Here is a 19,854-nt window from a genome sequence, read left to right as displayed (position 1 = left end):
GCCCCAGGAAGGAGCCGACATCTTTTCTAATGGCCACGAGACTATAGTCATCGTCCAGGCCTGCAGCAACAAATTGCCACGAACTTGGTGACTTAAAACAGAAATGCATTTTTTCTCCAGAGGTCTGGAGGCCAGGACTCTGAAATCAAGAGGGGCGCCTGGGTGGCTCAGTAGACTGAGGGCCTGGCTCTTGATTTCATCTCATCATCTCACGGATTGTGAGTTCGAGCCCCACGTTGGGTGCTGCGCTGACAGTGCAGAGCCTGTTGGGAATTCTCTCCCCCCACCCCAGTCTCTCTGTACCTCCCATGCTCGCTTGCACATGCGCTTTTACTCTCTCAAAATAAATAAACTTAAAAAAAATGATGTTGATAGAGCTGAGGTCCCTCCAAACATCTGGAGGAGTGTCATTCCTTGCCTCTCGAGGTTCTCTGGTGGCTGTGCTCACTCCTCTTCACTCTCTGTCTTCACAGGTCCTCTCTCTGTGTCTCCTCTTAGGACACCAGCCATTGGACTCAGGGCACATCCGAAATGCAATAGATAGCACCTTGAGATCCTTAATTATATCTGTAGAGACTCTGCCTCTGAAAAAGGTTGCATTCACAGGTACCGAGGGGTTAGGACTTGGACATATCTATTTTGGGGGTACACAATTCAACCCACTACAGAGGCCACTGGTGGTTTAAGCAACCTCAAACAAGGCTACACTGTCCACGATGGGTCAAGAGAGCAGTAAGACCCTTGCAAAATCATGTCTGAACATGGACAAGGTGTGGATGTGGTCCAGACAACAAGATTAACCAGACATCCCCCATCCTGGCTAATGTGGCTTTTTTTTAAATCAACATCAGCTCTAGCTTTGCAAATTTGCATTCACCTTCCAGAAAAGAATTATTAAGACACCCCATCACAGCATTACCTCTGATACCTGATAGCATCCAATCCAGAGCAAACCTTGCTTCCTTGAGCCCCCATCCCTACCCCAAATCATGCAACAGAAACCTCCATCCTGTAACAGGTCCCGAGATGCCCTAGGGATGCTGGTGGTGTGTGCCCACCCTTGTTGCGCCAAATCAACAAACCCGATTTTGCTTCGTCCACAGTGTGCTCCCAGTGGTCACAGTTTGAAGGACAGAATGGGCGTCACTGGCGTGGGACCCGTGTGGTCCACAGGACCCTGCACTGAGAAGGGCCTCACACTTGGTTTACTACTGTGTGGCCACCATATTGAAATCCTTCACTGGGTCTTGCAAGTTCTGTAGCTGGTTCTGCTGAAGAGCATTGACAGTGGCTCATGGCAGGGTCCTTGTGGCAGAGAGAGTGACAGGTGGGTGGATTCAGGACTTTTTGGCCCGGACACCCAGGACTGGATGCTAGCTTGGATTTGAAGTGGGGGAACGCAAAGAAGACAGAGAGAAAACTCCAAATCTTCTCCTGGGCTGGGAAGGCCCTTTATCAAAATGGGAAATATTGCGTGGTCAAGTCAAGCAGGTTTTGCACTGGGTGAGGGGTTGGGTCAAGAATCTCCATCTGGTGAAAATACACTTCTGGATGTACATTAAGAATAGGCATACAATGTTACATTTTTTAAGATTGGTAACTCAGCGTTGCACTACAGTTTTGCAAGATATTACCATAAGGCAGGAAGGAGGGGAGAATGGAGGAAAGGGGACATGGGATCTCTCCATATTATTTCTTACGACTGCATGTGAATCTACAATTATCTCAAAATTAAAAGTTTAATTAAAAAAATTGGTGACCCAGAAAATCAGGACGTGAACGGAGCGATAGGCGGCTCCAGGCAGGTGTTACTCATTTGTATTCATAAATTCTTCAATCTGCAAGGGGCTTGGAGGGCAGCTCACACAGGGGATGCCGTGATGGGCCATACATGGCATCGGAAGGGACAGTGGTGGCCACTGTGGCACCTGAGTGTCCTTCCTGGTGTCCTACAGTTGGGGGCTGATGAGGAAGACATCGGCTCATCTCTCCAAGGCACTGCCAGTAGACCGAGGAAAGTTCCTTAAGGAAAGTGGCCTGGGCACTTGGCTCCTCTATCAGTTTCCAGTCACTTCAGCAGGGGATGGGCCTGGGGTGCTTTGGGCATGGACACTGCGGGGAGGAATGGAGGCCAGAATGGCTTCTGTTGGTCTTCACTTTTATGCTTCCATTTACTTAGACTCAGGCTCCCCGGGGTGGGGGTGGGGGCAGCATCTCATCTTGATATTTGCAGATTTATTCACGGAACTCCCCACACATCTGGATGAGAATATATGACTTGCCCCCCAGAGGAAATAGTTAAATGAATCGCTAAAGCACAAAATGTTCCTGTAAAATTGCTTCCATATTTTATTAGACGCAGATGAGCATGAATTATTGTGAAGCCAACAGGAGGGTTTGCAAATTGGGTTCTTGCCTTTCCATAAACAGTCCTTCCACACCTAGATCATTATGGAAAGGCTTTAATGAATGTTGGTTTGGGATGGGGGCATTGAATAATTCATTCACCCATCCATCCATCCATCCATCCATCCATCCATCCATCCAACATTTATTGGGCACCCACTGTATGCAGGTAACGCAAGCTAATCTGTAGCTGCAGGGGTCATTTTCACTGACCCACTTTAAGGGAGTCCTTTTGAGATCAGGTGACTTGGGGTTTGAATCTCATGGGAGGTTCACTTTTGGGGGGGAAGGAGCTCCCTTTCACGTATCTCAGGGGGCCACTGGCCACACAGAAGAAGGTTTTCTTTCATATACTACTCTACTGTTGAAGATGTTATTTAGAGGCGTCTGGGGGGCTCAGTCAGGTAAGCGTCCGACTCTTCATTTCGGCTCAGGGCATGATCTCACGGTTCATGAGTTCAAGGCCTGCATCAGGGTCTGGCTGACAGGGAGGATCCTGCTTGGAATTCTCTCTTTTCCTCTCTCTGCCCCTCCCCTGCTCATGCTCTCTCACTCTCTTTCAAAATAAATCATAAACCTGAAAAAAAGAAAAAATGCTACTTACTCTTAAATTCCTCTTTCTTAAACACCTGCTCCTTGGTGTCAAGGTGTGAAATTTCTTGGAGAAAAAATGGACACAGTTCTGCAAACCTGGCTTTGAAGTGATTGGTTTCTCACATTCTGTGTGGCTCTGCCAAAATGACCCCAGCTGGGCATCCAAAGGGGTCTACTTTTTGCTCAGAATGCCTGGCTCCAGGAAGGGAGCGGGGGCAGCTAGGGATGAGAGGACCCACATCATTTCTTCTTCTCCATCTGGAAGTTAAGCATAACAGTATGGTTTGTAGGATCACTGGAAACCTGAGTGGCTGGGGAACCGTTCACACACTCCCTCAGTCACCATGGGGAGGTGAGCAAGGGGAGTTTCTCTGCCCGCCTTGGCCTGGGCTAGGCACAGGTCTGGTGGCTGCTTGTGATGTGGTCAGGCAGGTGCTGGCTCAGTGGAGGGCTGGGTCCTCACCCCATCGGGACCCAGGGCTTCTAGGACTGGTGGGGGCACTGCATGCTGTCATTTGGTGGTGATGTGGGGCATGAGATCTGTCCCAAGGGAGGTTTCTTGAGGAAAAGCAGAAAGTGGGAAGGACCCCCAGACGTGTCCCTGCTGTATGGAAGCCCTTTACGTTATTTACGTGTGGGGCACTCGCAGCACCTGCAGGCTGGACTGGAGCAGGAAGTCCCATCTCCCCCAACCTGTGGGCATAGAAACAGCTTGGAGAGACCAACAACATGTCCAAGGTTACCCAGTGAGTGGTGGAGACTGGATTTAACTTGCTACACTTCCCTGCACCACGGCTCTCCAGACAGGGGCCAAAAAGTGTTGTAAAAAATGTTTTGGGAGACATCTGTGAGGATACCTCTGGGCAGGAAAGAGTGCCCCTTGCTGTATCTGTTTTCAGGTGAGGTAAGGTGTGGAGGAGAATGACCAGGCAGTCTGGAAGCATCTTCTCCCACCTGAAGCCTGCAGTTCATGACCAAGCCGGGCAGACACAGTGGTTACCATTTTGATGACAAATAGTGGGTACTTGGGTTGCTCAGAACTCAGGAAACCGAGTGGGTTAGAAATGGGCATTCATACTAAATTCTCCCGCCATCCAGAGGGTTCAGGGAGCCGATGAGTGGGCAGGAGAGAGGGGGGAGGAGTCTGGTTCTTGTCAACTGAATGCTTCTCAGAAGCCCCTTTGGTTCAAATCTTCAAATTATACTGAAAAAAAATCTCTAGAATGTCTACTTTGGTAAAGAGAGAAGGATAAATACAGGATTCTGAGGTGTTTCTGAGTCAGGGTTTTACTTGTGAAGTCTCAACGTGGTGTTCTGAAAACGCCTTGGTCTCAGCATCAGAAGACCCAGGCTGAAGGTGGGCTGGTCTACTGACTGTGTGACTTCCGGCAGGTCACAATGCGCTGAGCTACAAGTCTTTCCTCCATAACAACAGAAGAGAGTAGCATTCACTCTGTGGATGGTCCGAGGGTGTTGTAAAGCTCACATTGAATGAGATTCTCACCTTGGCTTCCAGATCCCTGTGCAAACATAAATTGCTGTAATCAACCAGGAGAGAGGAGACAGGATCAAATGTCTTCTTTAAAACCAAGTTAGGCTTGCTTATTAGGTAGAATTCTCCAGAAAAACAGAACCAATAGGATCTATCTATCTATCTATCTATCATCTATCTCTGCTTATTTATCTATCAACCTATCATCTATCTGTTTACCTATCAACTTATTATCTATATATCCACCTACCTGCCTCCTAGCTACCTATCTATCCATCCATCATATCTATCTATCTGTCTGTTGACACACCCATCATCATTCTCTCTCTCTCTCCCTATCTATCTATCCACCTATCTATCTCAAAGGAGATTTATATAATGAGGAATTGGCTCACGTGATAATGGAGGCTGAGAAGTCCCTTTATCTGCCATCTACATGCTGGAGGCCCAGAAAAGCTGATGGTATAGAAGATCAAATGAGAGGTGATATTCCAGCTCAAGCAGTGAGTCAGGAAAAAAGTAGCAAACTCCTCTCTCCTCTGTCTTTCGCTCTGTTCAGGCCCTCAGCTGAGGCCCACCCATACTGGGGAGGGCTGTCTACTTTCCCGAGTCCACATCTTCGAATATGAATCGTATTCAGAAACACCCTCATAGATACACCCAGAAACCATGTTTCATCTGGGCACCCCGTGGCCAGTCAAACTGACACATAACATTAAACTGACATCACCATCTGGAAAGTTTCTTCTTCCCATTCATGAATTTGGAGGCATGGTCTTTGGCAGCTGAGCTCGTTTCCTGAGGCAGGGGAGGAAACAGGAGCTCCAGGGCAGCTGTCGGGGATGAGGGATTCCAAATGCCAAAAGATGGGAAAGGCACATGAGGAAGCACCAATGTGCGATATTCTTTAAGAGCCACAGCATAGATAAGAATGTGTGTGTGTGTTTAAGTTTAGAGACAGAGAGAGTGAGTGGGGGAGATGGTCAGAGGGAGAGAGAGAATCCTAAGCAAGCTCCATGCTCAGCACAGAGCCTGGGACAGAGTTTGATCCCATGACCCTGGACTATGACCTGAGCCAAAATCAAGAGTTGGATGCTCAATGGGCTGTGCCACCCAGGTGCCCCAGATCAGAATTTTGGGGGGGGGGGAGAGGACACAAGGGGCAGAGAGAGAGAGAATCCCAGAAGGGATAGAGAAAGAGTGAGAAGGAGGGAGGGAGAGAGGGAAGTGGGGCTCACCCAAAGCAGGGCTCGTGTTCATCTTAAGCAGTGCTCCAGCTCACCTGATGTGGGACTCAGACTCAAAAACCATGAGATCATGACCTGAGCCAAAGTCAGATGCTTAACGATGGGGTCACCCAGGGGCCCCCAGAATATCTTTTGATAGTTTTTATGCAATGGGTGTGTTCTTTTGAAGGTGATGCCACCTGGAGCCTTGAGATGAACTCGGGTTACATTTAGAAAGTAACCCTCAGAATCTGAGATCTAGGTGTGGCGTTCAGGGGCACCCCCTATTATACATAATCACTCAGTATCTGAGCTATTGTATCATAAAGAATCTGACTGGTTTCGTTCCTGTCCCAGGAGGGAGCTTTTAACTCCTTGGGATTTTCTGAGTTGATAGGAGTGTGTGTTATTCATGGTAGCCTCCTTGGATAACACCTGGGTTTATGTTAATGAAATGATTCAGGAAGGGAGCTGGCTGGGCCAGAAAGAACAGCCATGTGATTAGCAGACTGGGGCCTTGAACCAAGTGATACCAGCCTGCTATGGTCCAAATGTTTGTGGCTCCCCCAATTCCTATGCTGAGATCCTAATTCTCAATGTGATGGTTTTAGGAAGTGGAGTCTTTGGAAAGTGATAAGGTCTTGAGGATAGAGCCCCCGTGAATGTGATGGTGTCCTTACAAAAGAGACCCCATAGAGCTCCCTCGCCCCTTCGGCCATGTGAGGACACAGCTAAAAGATGGCCATCTCTGAACCAGATGGAACAGGAATCTGGCTCATACCAGACGCAAGGCTGGGTGAGGCTTCCTGTTGTGCTGAAAGGTGACCTGCTCCGATTCCATGGGAAGAGGGCATGGAAGCTGTGTATTCAAGTCCCTCCCATACCTCGCCCCATGTAGTTCTTCATGTGATTGGTCCTGATCTGTATCCTTTATAATAACACTGTAATCAGAAATGCTGTACTATATAGCATATACATATAGCATATAGTATATGCTGAATACCTGTATACCTGAGCTCTGTGAGTTATTCTAGCAAATTCTGAACCTGATAGGAGTCATGAACCCCTTGCCTCTAGATCTATGGCCAGTGGATCAGAATTGCATGTGGCCTGGGGATCCCTGAGCCCGTGGCTGGTGACTGGCGTGGGAGCAGTCTTGCCCTGTGGACTCTGTGCTGACTCCAGGTGGTTAGAATTGCATCACCGTAGCTGCAGAGCCAAGAGAACAAACACCATATCTTATTTCGTTTTTTTTTCAACCAAGAAATATTTCCTGAGAGCTTAGTTTGTGTCGGGCATGGTGGTGGGCGCGACACATACCACCTCGCCGTTGAATGTCATGTTCCTAAAGGAATTCGTGAAGCTTAGAATACCACTAGTGTCAAAGGGGCGATGTTGCAAAAAACACAGTGAGATCGGAATTACTATTTTTAGGAGGAGGCACAGATTTGGAGGGCCAGATTTCCACATAAATTCATTAAGCCAAGGAAGTCTAAAAGCTTTGTAAAGTTAAAGGCTGGGAAGTACTTTTCTGCCTTGCCTTAAGAGGTATCCCGTTCATGGGGGCGCCTGGGTGGCTCGGTCAGTCAAGCATCCAGCTCTTGATTTTGGCTCAGGTCATGATCCCGGGGTCGTGGGATCGAGCCCCACATCAGGCTCTGCACTGAGCATAGAACCTGCTTGAGATTCTCTCTCTCTTTGCCCACTCTCTCTCTAAAAAATAAACAAATAAAAATAAATAAAAAAGAGGTATCTCATTTGTGAAGAACTTAGAATTGTTTCCCAATGGAGAATGGGTGCTGGTGGCAGACATTCTTGCTCTGTCCCTAAGGTCTCCTGTGATGTGTCAGTTGTGGTGAGTTTCCCTGGGGCGGGGGGGGGGGGGGGGAGGAGGTACACAGTGTGAGGCTCAGGGTAAGCTGTTACCAGGGGCATGAGGACACGGCATGGCGAGAGCAGGAGGAAGGGCTTGGGGACATACTGAGTCCTCGCGGGGCTGGGGCAACCGGGACAGAGACGCACTGGTGATGAGAGTCTGAAGATCCCACATGGGACACATTCCTGGTCTGGAGGCCAAGGTCTCACTTCTGAGATGGACAGTCTCTTGGTCTCACAGGAGCATCTGGCTGGGCTTCATTTGCCAAAAAGCATCTCAGCAGGTGGGGAAAATGAGTCACTATGGATTCCCCCCTCCCCCCATCGTGGGCATTTGAACAAACTTTGGAGATCCAGACACAGTGGGCCAGGTGCTCATGAGAACTTCCTGGAGGCAAGAGTTGCTGAATACATTGGATTTGCTTATGAAATAGAGTGGCTCCAGAATCTCATGGTGAAACTCACCAGAGCCAGGGATGGAAAAGACCCCTGTCAACAGCCTCCAGGATCAGTGCAAAGGGTGTGTGCTGAGCAGAAGTCATAGGTGTGCCCAAGCCTTTGAGGCAACCCTACGAGCCCGCAGGAGGTGGGGCGATCAGCTACTCCCCCAGAGCCAGGTGAGGCTGGAGGGAGGCATGATGTCCCCAACATCTTAAAGCGTGGCAGGGTGGGTCAGAAGTGGCCTTTCTGGATGGCCTAGCCTCCTATGTCCTGGTATTTCACAGATGCACCACACAGAGGCTTTTCAGAAATCTGGCAGGGGAGATGGCCTGATGCCTATTTCATGCCTGACAGCAAGAAGCACCCAAGAGTTGGGGCGCCTGGGTGGCTCAGTCGGTTAAACATCTGATTTTGGCCAGGTCATGATCTCATGGTCTGTGAGTCTGAGCTCCATGTCAGGCTCTGAGCTGTCAGCTGGAGCCTGCCTTGGATTCTCTGTCTCCCTCTCTCTGCCCCTCCCCGGTTTGTGCTCTGGCTCTCTCTCTCTCTCTCAAAAAATAAATAAACATTAAAACAACAACAACAACAAAAAACACCAGGGAGCCAATAGCCACCACAAGGGAAATGGCTGGCTGGCTGTGTCTCCCTCTACTGACACCAGACACAGAGCCTGGTGGCTGGAGAAGAAACAGCTTCCTCAAGAGGTCTGATCCCTAGGAGATGTCAGACTCCCCAGGCTCATCGACTCTCTGTGAGGAATGTGATGTGCCAGCCTGGTGGGGTCCGACAGCATTGCCAGAGGCCCCTGAGAGGAATGGAAGATGTGTGTGTGCAAGCGTGAGTCTGTGCATGCAAGCATGTGTGTGCTGGTGTGAATGTACATGTGTAAGGGTGAATGTGTGCTCACGTACCAGTGTCTCGTGACTGTGCGTGGGTGCCATATGTTTCAATGAGTGTGAGGGATTGTGTGCATGAACTTGTGTATTAGTGTGTGAGGGTGTGTTTGTTGGTGACCATGTGGGTCTGTGACCACATACTCGTATGTGTACGAGTATGAACGTATGTCTGAGTGGGAGCTGGTATGTGTGTGGCAGTGTGTGTGTGGTGCAGATCCCGATTCAGTCATCTCCCAGGATGGCTGATGCTCAGGGCAAAGGAGAACTAAAGGGATGTCTACTGGAGGAGCGTCACAGGATGGGGCGCAGGTGTATGGAGGGACTCAGGCCCCCAGGAGGAAGGAAGAATGGGTGGCACAGAGAGAGTTACATGGATAAGCTGCAGAGATATTTTAGCAGATTCCAAGGGTAGGTGATCATGGGGAGAGGAACAGACGTCTAGGGAGAATTCTCAGGAAATTTCCATGTGATGTTTGGTGCAACTCCTCCTGCCCGGGCCTCCTGTAATGAATTCAATTTTAAAGACCCACATTAGTATACTTTGCATAGTGTTTGATCTATGTGGACAGGCGGATGTATTTGGGTTATACAAGGTCATAAGTGTCCAGTGGCCATCTCTCGGGGACCTCCTGCTGTTTAAATCCCAAAGGGCACTTAGAGACGCTGGATGTGGATTTGTTGAAAGAGAAGTCTTTGAAGGCCCATCAAGAAAGGGTAAGCCTCCAAGGAGAAACCCAAAGGAAGGGAGAGGAATAGCTGTTCCTCTGGCCACCGGCCTGTACTCTCCCGAGGGAGCAAGGCGGAGCATGGGGGCCGTGCCAGGAACTGCAGAGACACAGGATGTGAACAGCATTTGCATTAGAAAATCAAACTCATACCAGCTCCACCATTAAATATTTCCTGGATCACGTAAATAAAAGGCCAGAGGCAGAGAGACGTCAGCATGGGTTTGATGTGGTGGTTCCAAGGTGTAATGGAGGGTTTCCTTCCATTTCTCTGCTCTGCCTTCTGCAACAAAAGCTCTATCCTCATGGCTCCATATCATCTACTTTGCTTCTTCACGCCCTGTCATCTGGATGGTGACAGGACTCTCTGTTCCATATCCATAAGCCTGAGATCCAACTTGACCAGACAGTAATGCCTGTGGCCAGGGAAATGGAGATACCAATGGGCTTATGTCCACTGAGACACCAACTGAGCCTATGGTGGGCTGAGTTGTGTCCCCCACCTCATTTGTATGTTGACGGTCTAAACCCCAGGACCTAAGAATGTGACTATGTAGAGATGGGGCCTCAAAGGGGTAATTAAGGTAAAAAGAGGTCACTGGATGGGCCCTGATCCAACAGGACTGGGGTCCCTATAAGAAGAGGAGATCAGGACACAGACACGCACAGAGGGATGACCACGTGACAATACAGGGAGAAGACAGCCATCTACACGCCAAGGAAAGGGCCCTTGGGGAACCAGCCCTGCTGACTCCTTGATCTCGGACATCCAGCCTCTAGAACTGCAGGATGAACGTCTGATGTTTAAGCCCCCCATCTGTCATCATGGCAGTTCCTGCAGACGTTAGCACACCGCCTCTAGACCTGGGATGGATTCATTTCCCCCAGAGTGCATGGACCTCATGGGGCAAGACGGGCAGCCAAACAGGAATCCGGGTTTTGTTAGAAAGAGGGACCCAGAGTAGATCCCACAAATGCCCCCCCACAACAGAGGAGTAGAAACACTAAAGAATTCCATCTGAAAAACACTGGGTCCAGCCCATTAAACCCCAAGATTCTGAAACCATCATCATTTGTTTCAGGCCCCTGGCACTCTGGGACACTCACGTGGGTGTCTGGGGAAGCAGGATTCGGGGAGCCTGTCGCTGTCCTCCAGGTGAGGGGTTGAGTAGATCCTACCCTGCTCATTGCTCAGTCAGTCCTGGGGGGCTCTCTTGTTTTACGGCTTTCTTCATCTTTCTCTCATGGATCTCCAGTCCCTGATCCCACGGCCCTCCTTCCGGTTGGTGCCTTGGATGTCCCACGAATCTTCGAGAAGATTAGGTTTCACATACATGAGCATTTAAACGTGTGCACATAGTGGGGTCTCCATCTTGTGTCTTTGTTGTCTTCTTTTTTAAACTCAACATCAGATTTTAAGACCCAATGATGCTGTTTGTAGGTCTACACTTCTTCCAATTGCCATATGTGCTGTGATTCCTCTGTTCCCCAGGGTGGGAGGGTGCTGGGTGTCTTCTGTTCTCTCCAGGCTCTCCTCCATCCTCTCCTCCTGCTTTGTGCCCAGTGGGGATGCCCTGTATGGACCTTGACAATAGGCCCCTTGCTCTCTGGCTTCTGATTGGGTCTGGCCAACGAGAAGTCCCAAGAGGGGCTCAGGGGGTGAGCAGAGAGGGAGAGGAGGGCAGGGCATTTGTTTCTGGGGATCCTTCTGGCAGCAGCCCTATAGCTGGCTGGGTCCTGCTCATCCACACAATGCTTCCCATTTGGGCTTGGCCAAAGCCAAAGGGCCTGGGTATCAGCTCTGCTGCTCTGAACCTGGGGCTTCTGCACTATCTCTGGGGTTCCCCTGTACCCACACTTTTGTAAACAGTCCCTCTGTAAATTAACCCTCCTTGAAGGATCCTGATTTGGGCACCTGCTTCCTGCTGGGACTCTGAGGGATCCAGCTTGGGTTCCCTCAATAACATGCCATCTCAAACCGGGCCACGATGGGTATCCTGGCAGGGGCCCCCTCCTGGAGTGTGCGGCACCAATGTGAGAGGCAGCCCTCCAGAACCGAACACCCCACTTCATCAGTGCCACCCCGCCCGCCATGCTGGAAGGCTCTCAGGGCTCCATGATTTCCTCCACATTTAATAGTATTCTATTTCCTGATTCCTGTCGATCTGGTGGATAAAAGTGGTATCTGCATCTCTATTTTTTTAAAAAAATTTTTAAAGTTTATTTATTTTGAGAGAGAGAGAGAGAGAACAGGGGAGGGGCAGACAGAGAGGGAGAGAGAAGCAGGCTCTGTACTGACAGTGCAGAGTCCAAGGCAGGGCTCAAACCCACAAACTGCGAGATCATGACCTGAGCTGAAACCAAGAGTTGGGCGCCTGACAGACTGGGCCACCCAGACGCCCTGCACCTCTGTTTTCATGCACTTGTCAGCGACCTGGATTTTGCCTTTGCCTGTTCATGACTTTTGCTCCATTTAAATTTCTTGATCTTGTGTCTTGGTTCTACTGAAACTTGCTCTAGGGGCAGGNACTAGGTTTTGAAATATGTCTTCCTTCTGTATTTGATAAAACAAAACATTAAAACAGGATAGGAGGGGGCCTATTCATAAAATAAGTAATTCACATAAAAAAAACGGTTACTTTTAGGGGCGCCTGGGTGGCTCAGTCAGTTAAGCATCTGACTCTTGGTTTCGGCCTCAGGTCATGATCTCATGGTTTGTGAGTTGGAGCCCCTACATCCTGCTTTCACATTCTGTGTCTCCCTCGCTCTCTGCCCCTCCTCTGATCGCACTCTGTCTCTCTCTCAAAAGCAAATAAACATTAACAAAATGTTTTAATTGTTATTTTTAAATGGGGGGGTAGGTGGGGGCAATGTTGGGCAGTATAGACCTGGAAATAAGCAAGGAGGGTGGCCTCCGGGCTCTGGGCCCCACTGTGTGGCCACGCACTCCGGAGCCTGGCCGGCTCTGGGGGAAGGACGACCAGGCAGGGAATTACTTTACTTTCCAAGACTCTGAGCAGAAAGATCCTTCGCCTTTCCCGTTGTCCAAGGTTTCTCGGGAAGAGGCCTCACCCCTTATGTAAGGCCTAAAGAGGCTATTTGAGCCTGGCCTAAATGGGTCCAACAGGGAGGGGATGACAGAATGTTCTTTTTGGCTCTCTGGGCACAGCAGGGCTCTGAGCAGAGAGCGCAATGCTCACTGTGGGCTGGAGCAGGTCCACACCACCCTGGGACCCCTCACACCTGCACATCACCCAAAGCAGAGAAAATGCGTGCCACAGTTAAGCCAGGTGAAGGCATTGCATTTCAAAGGGCAAATGGCTTCTGTCTCCAGGCAACTTGTAATTTTGTGCAGAGAATAAAAGCAGAGTTTAACACTGGAGAGGGAAGTTAGGTGCCTAAGAGTTATGAAACCAGAATGGGTTCCCTACTCTTTGCCTTCCCTACCCGGAGAGGCTGGTCAGCACCACGCACACACACTGGTGCTGGAGCAGAGGGCTGGGTCCTGCTGCCCACATCCACGGGCCGGTAGAGGAGGGAGGCCATCTCCCCAAGCAGAGAGGCAGGAGGGACTGCCCCCTCTTCCAGGCCGAGGCCCCTGTTGGCCTTGGGTTTCATGGTGGCGGCAGCCCAGCCCTTGACAAGCACAGCGGTCACTGGCCTACTGTGACCAGGGATGGAAGAGGGAGAACCGGGTGGACACTGCCCTTCACTGTGTCTCCCGGGAAGGCGGCAGTGAGAGCAAAATTTCCTACTTTGTGGGCCAAGATGGGAGCGGATGAGGGCACTCGGGGGGGCTGGGTGGGGGTGGACTTCCCTTGAGGACCAGTAAGGTTCGGGGTCCATCAAGACGCGGTTGGGCCCATGACCTTTGGCACTGCAAGGACTCAGGCCCCACAGCACGTGGTGTTCAGGGTGACTCCTTTCCTGGCTCTGAATCCAGTAAGCACCGCAGAGGCCTCTCGGTGACCAGTGTGTCCCCAAGGGCCATGTCTTCCCTGACTTTGATCTGGGCTGCTGGCCTGGCCTCTGCCTGCCTGGGGTCTGGTTCTCCAGCCTGCCTGCGAGTCTGTGAGTTCCCCACTACCTTTTCCATAAAGTCCCTTCTCTGATCAAATTAACCAGAGTTCCCTTCTGTTGCTTGCAGTTCAGAGGCTGGCTGCCGCGGGAGAGAACATGGCATGTACAAAGTCAGATGTGGAAAGGGGTCCAGGGTGCAGGGCAGGGTGCCCATTGGGAGAGGGTAGCCAGGGCTGGGCTGCGGCAGGAGCCCAGGGCCCAGGCTAATGTGGTGGGTGCCTCCGATGAGGGAGGACAGTGGCGGCCCAGAGCAGGGAGGGTGGCCAGTTCTCCCCAGGTCTGCCAGACACGGCCCAGGGAAAGCAGGCCTGACATCAGCCCCCCAATTCAAATCCAATCCTGGGGGCGCTGGGGCTCCTGGTCCTCCCTGCCCTGACTGCTCAACTGGCTGTGTGACCTTGAACATTGTTTCCCCTCTTTGTGCCTCATTCCCCTTGCACCTCAGGGGGATAGTGTTGTTTTGGGGTTCTTAGGAGGCAATCTTCTTACCTTTGCTCTCTGTGACTGAGTAGGTCCAGAGGTAAGCAGTCTCTGCCAGCACTCTGCCCGTGTCCGGGAGGCCAGCTGGAGGCCATGGATAAGAAGTCCCAGGGGCCACCTGGGCGGCTCAGTCTGTTAAGCTTCCGACTCTGGCTCAGGTCATGACCGCGGTTTGTGGGTCTGAGCCACACCTCCTGCTCTGTGCGGACAGCTTGGAGCCTGGGGCCTGCTTCGGATTCTGTTTCTCCCTCTCTCTCTCTCTGCTCCTCCTTTACTTGTGCTCTGTCTCTCTCTTTCTCAAAAATAAACAAACAGTAAAAAAACAATTAAAAAAAAAAAAGCGTCAGGATTCAGGTGGGGCCCAGCCCCGCTGGGGAGCAGAGCGGGCTTTCCTCTCTGTCTCCTGGCTGTGCAGAAGGGCTGTCCTTAGGGGGACAGTGTGGCTGGCCCTGGAGTTCGGAGGCTGATGAGCTCACGACTGCAGATCTTGAATGAGGGCGTAGATCTGAGGAAAAGCAGGAGGATTTGAGTCACTGAGATAACTTCCCAGGGAGTCCCCAAGGTGTAAGAGGGCCGGATGGGGGCCCAGGCCAGGCCCCAGGAATATCTTCTGCCAGCAGGTATAAATAATGCAACACAGCAGCCACTTACAGAACAGGATGCAGAGAATGCTTGCGGATTCTCTTTGATTTCTCCTTTTCACCTGTGGAGTGTCTGCCTCATGTGTGCCCACCTGCTGGGGAAACCGAGGCTGGGTGTTTGGGGTTTGCTTGAGACCCTCGCCTGCTGGCCACACATACAGTACCGTGTATTACAGACCATCCCGGTCAGGAAAAGAGAACCCACTCTGGGTATTGAAACAGAGTGAGCTTGTTGGTTACCTGGGGGGTTAATGAGCATAGAAGCTAAAAGGGCAACTCAGAGGTTAGCAACCTGGAAGTTTCAACTGTCCGCGGGATTGCTAAGACCAATGGAGGAAGCGGTTTTACTGGAGCCCTGGATCCGAGGCTATTTGGTGGCAGGCGGAGCCATGGCAGCGGCTGGTTGTCATGCGCAGAGATCACAGAGGGAAGGATTGTGCATGCGCACAANGGCTTGGGTCATGATTTCACGGTTCGTAAGTTCGAGCCCCTCATTGGGCTCTGAGCAGACAGTGGGAAGCCTGCTTGGGATTCTCTCTGCCCCTCCCCTGCTCATGCTTTCTCTCTCAAAATAAATAAATAAACTTTATTAAAAAAAACTTTGAATGCTTTTTTATTTTTGGAAGAGAGAAAGAGACAGAGCATGAGTGGGGGAGGGGCAGAGAGCAAGGGAGACACAGAATCTGAAGCAACAAGCTCCAGGCTCTNAGGGGCGGGGCGGGGCTGGGGGGGGAGGGTGTGGGGAAAAGGAAGATCTTGGCTTCTTTCTCTATCCCACCCACCTGACTTTGTGAACAAATTATAATGAGGGCCACCTGGGTGGCTCAGTCCGTTAAGCGTCTGACTCTTGGTTTCGGCTTGGGTCATGATTTCACGGTTCGTAAGTTCGAGCCCCTCATTGGGCTCTGAGCAGACAGTGGGAAGCCTGCTTGGGATTCTCTCTGCCCCTCCCCTGCTCATGCTTTCTCTCTCAAAATAAATAAATAAACTTTATTAAAAAAAACTTTGAATGCTTTTTTATTTTTGGAAGAGAGAAAGAGACAGAGCATGAGTGGGGGAGGGGCAGAGAGCAAGGGAGACACAGAATCTGAAGCAACAAGCTCCAGGCTCTGAGCTGTCAGCACAGAGCCCGATGCAGGGCTCCAACCCATGAACCATGAGATCATGACCTGAGCCGAAGTTGGACCCTTAACCTACTGAGCCACCCAGGTGCCCCTAAATAAATAAGCTTTAAAAAATAATTTAAAAACTAAAAAAATTATGATGAAATGCACATAACAAAATTTACCACTTAACCACATTTAAGGGTACGGCTTAGTGGCATCAAGTGCATTCACACCGTCATCTATCTCCTGAACTTTGTCATCTTCCTAAACTCAAACTCTGTCCCCATCAAACACTCACCCCCCTCCAGTTCCCTCCCTCAGCCCTTGGCTCCCACCTTCTACTTTCTGTATCTATGGATTTGACTACTGTAGGTAACATATGTGATCATACAGCGCCTCCTTGGAACTGGCTCTTTTCACTTAGCATAACATCCTCAAGGTTTATCTGTGTTGTAACAGGTGCCAGAATGTCCTTCCTATTTTTATGTTTATTTATTTTTGAGAGAGAGAGAGAGCGCGCGCGCACAAGTGGGGGAGGTGCAGAGAGAGAGGGAGACACAGAATCCGAAGCAGGCTCCAGGCTCTGAGCTGTCAGCATAGAACCCACAAACCGCAAGATCATGACCTGAGTCGAAGCCAGACGCTCAACCGACTGAGCCACCCAGGTGCCCCTCCCTCCTTTTAATGGCTGAATAACATCCCACTGTATGGATAGACCATGTTTTGTTTATCCATTCCCCTGTTGATGGACCCTTGGGTTGCTTCCATATTCTGGCTCCTGGGAATAATACTATGAACATGAGTGTACAAATACCTCTTTGAGACTCAGCTCTTTATTTTTTAAATATATACCTGGAACTGGCATCGCCCAATCATCTATGGTTATTCCAATTTTAATTTTTTGAGGAGCTGCCATATTGTTTTCGTGACTGTGCTAATTTATATTACCACCTATAGTGCACAGGGTTCCACTTTCTCCATGTCTTTGCCAACACTTGTTATTTTCTATTGCTGTTGATTTAAATAGTAGCCATCCTGATGGGTGTGCGGTGGTATCTCATTATGATTCTGACTTGTATTTCCCTAAAGATTAATGATGTTGAGCATCTTTGTATCACCTTTCAGCTTGCACTAGTGCCTCCCATTTTCTAAACCTACCTAGAAACCAGAGGGCAAGGGAGCCTGGGAAATGTAGTTTTCTGCCATATAGAGTAGGCAGGGAAAGGCTTGGGATGGGTGGCTGCTGCGCGCACGCGTGTGTGTGTGTGTGTGTGTGTGTGTGTGGTCTGTGTGTGTGTGACTGTAAAAACAGCACAGATCCATGGCATACGGGACTTCAGAGTCTCCCGTGCACATCATTGTCCTGAGGAGAAAACTGAACCCCAGCAAAGGGAAGGGACCTGCCAAGATTTCACAGAGAGGAAGCATCAGAGGTGGTGTTTGAACCTGAGCATGTCTGACTCGTAAACCAGTGCTCTTCCCATTCTGATTCCTATTGCTCACGTGGCATTGGCAAGAATGGGGATCATGCATTTTCACACCTCAGTGTGCTTATGCTGGTCCCACTGCTTGGAACGCAGTTCCCTCCTTTCTCACCTAGAAAACTCATGTTTACTCTCAGCAGCTCAGCTCAAATGCCAAGTCCTGTAAACTGGGCCCCGGGGAGAACAAACCTGAAAGGAGAACAAAGTGCTTCAGTCTGTGTAAACAGCACCGACCACTGACAGGGTCCTGTCTTCATTCCACGTTGGGTCCTCAGTGTTTTTTCCTTCCCTGCACACGGTCTCTGTACTTTCAATGACTCTGAGTTTCGCCTAGGGATCTCTTCCTTCATTGTGTGTAGATTGGGGAATGCTGACAGCCCTCCTCCTCAAGCTTGTCATTCAATCCATCTTCCTGGTCACAGAGACTTTCATTGAACCCTTGGACAAGAGTCCTTCCTTCCTTCCTTCCTTCCTTCCTTCCTTCCTCCTTCCTCCTTCCTCCTTCCCACCCTCCACTGTGTGGCAAAGCTGTGAAATTACAACATGGAACAGGCCTTTCTGAGAATGAAGCCAACAGTGGGGTAGGCAGAGTCATGGGCTGCAGCATTAGAGAGTCTTGACAACAATTGTTTCGACGCCTGGATACAGCTGTGCCTGAAGGCAACATCACCTACGGGTACTAATAGGTTCCCTCTTTTTGTGAGGCCAATTTGTGTTGAGATTTGAGTCATTCCCCAAAGAAGCCACGATGGGTGTCCGTGCATTAGGCCAAGGCCCTGGCTCTCACACACATTCTTGATTTAACGTTCCTTGGCCCGCAGCTCTGTGGGTCTTGTCCCCAGGACAAGTGGTTCCTTTGAATACCCCGTAGCACTGAGACAAGCAGATCAGAAATTGGTGAGGTACCGTCTGGGAAGTTTTATGTCAGGAGGGCCTGCTTTTCCTATCCCCAGGCTTGGTGACTTGCCCGAGGCCTGCAGGTAGGAGGTGGGCGGTGGAGCTGGGGCCAGGATGTCGGGCCCTTTGGCCATTTTGCCCGAAGCAAGGCCTCTGGCGAGGGCTATAAAGAGTCCGTCTCCTTGTTAGGCAGGACGACAAAAATATCCCTGTTTCTGAAATGGCCACAGAGTCCAAAGAGCTGAACTTCTGAGGGGGCGGAGCACTGGGGCTCTTTGGTCTCAGTGGTCCTGACTTGCTGAAGCAGAGCTCTCTCTTCCCCAAGCGCCCAGGAGGGCCACTACTGGGCACGTGGTGCCTTGCGCTTCAAGGACAAAGCCGGAATGAAGCTCTAGCGGCCCAGTGCCTCGTCAGCTTTGTGCCATTCCCCATCCTCCCTGGGCACTTTGCACATTCAAAAGCTATTTTAGAAGTAGCAGCACATCTGATTCTCTTTAATGCACTTCCAGGCAGCACAGATGTGCATCAATGAGAGAATGTTCCCTGAACCAAAGTGCTTCTGTGGGCCTCATGATCCTCTCCCTTGGCACTCACTCCCAGGCCAAGAGCCTCCTATGAATCATGCATTAGCTTCTGTGATTGCTGTTCAGAGAGGTGGCAACTCTTGCAAAGGGTGGGGAAGCCATTTTACACTGCGGGAGGCAAAGGGCCTGGGGCTCTAGCTGGGAGAGGGGGCAGAGGGCGGGAGGAAGCAGACTCTGTAAGGGGGAGGTGGATGTCTGCTCTTGGAGGTGAAGCTTGCAGCGTCCAGAGCCCTACCACCAGTTCACATGGTGATGGGGCCCTGGCTACTGCTCCTCCCCCTCACGTCCCTATGTGACAGACTTTATCCTGAATGAAGGGAGGATCTGGCACCTGAAGAACTCCCATATGGAGCCCAGCTCACGTGGGGGTGGGATGGGGGGAATCCACAGACATAAAACAAAGCACAGGGTCGGGAGTACTCTCTACAGGTGAGGAAATGACAAACGACTGGACAAATGAGAGGGGCAGAGCCATACAGCAACTCCCAGATCAAAATAATTGTACAAAGCTCGTTAAAACACACAAAGAACATAAATTAAGCACTGCAGTCGCCTGTCCCTAAAAATGTGTCAGTCAGACAGACAGATGACTGAGGGAAGATGTCTGATGTTTCTGTCGTTTGCAAAAATACATTATTTTGAATTTGAGGGGGAGGACAAAAATTCGTGATTTAACGTTCAAAGCAATTTTCAAAGTTTTTTTCTTCTTCTTTTAAGCTTAAAAATGTCCCTGGAAAAGAACATGAAGACATGTGCTATTAAGAGATGGAAGTCTCTCCCTTCAATGAAATGAAGGAAAAACATGGCTGCAACCAGCCAAGGAGGGATTCACAACAGCGGTGGTCTCCGTGGGGGGGCGGGGGAGACCCAAAGGATAGCGGGTATTCTTCGCTGTGGGGGCAGCGTTTAGATCCAGTGTAACTTTCT

At 50.3% G+C, this 19,854-nt stretch overlaps 1 long non-coding RNA gene across 1 annotated transcript; it reads right to left on the bottom strand.

Moving 5' to 3' along the window:
- Positions 1-4,249: 4,249 nt before the first annotated feature.
- On the bottom strand, positions 4,250-14,545 carry LOC144227067 (uncharacterized). Its single transcript, XR_013333843.1, has 3 exons — positions 14,225-14,545; positions 4,888-4,948; positions 4,250-4,520 (listed from the first exon to the last, which is right to left on the bottom strand). It is a non-coding gene; the product is annotated as an uncharacterized LOC144227067 (long non-coding RNA).
- Between the last annotated feature and the right edge of the window lie 5,309 nt (positions 14,546-19,854).

This window comes from Crocuta crocuta, unplaced genomic scaffold, assembly GCF_008692635.1.
Source record: "Crocuta crocuta isolate KB4526 unplaced genomic scaffold, BGI_CrCroc_1.0 scaffold273, whole genome shotgun sequence".
NCBI classification, from domain to species: Eukaryota; Metazoa; Chordata; class Mammalia; order Carnivora; family Hyaenidae; genus Crocuta; species Crocuta crocuta.
The sequence above is the reverse complement of the archived record's forward strand: the minus strand, read 5'-3'. Positions and strand labels throughout refer to the sequence as shown.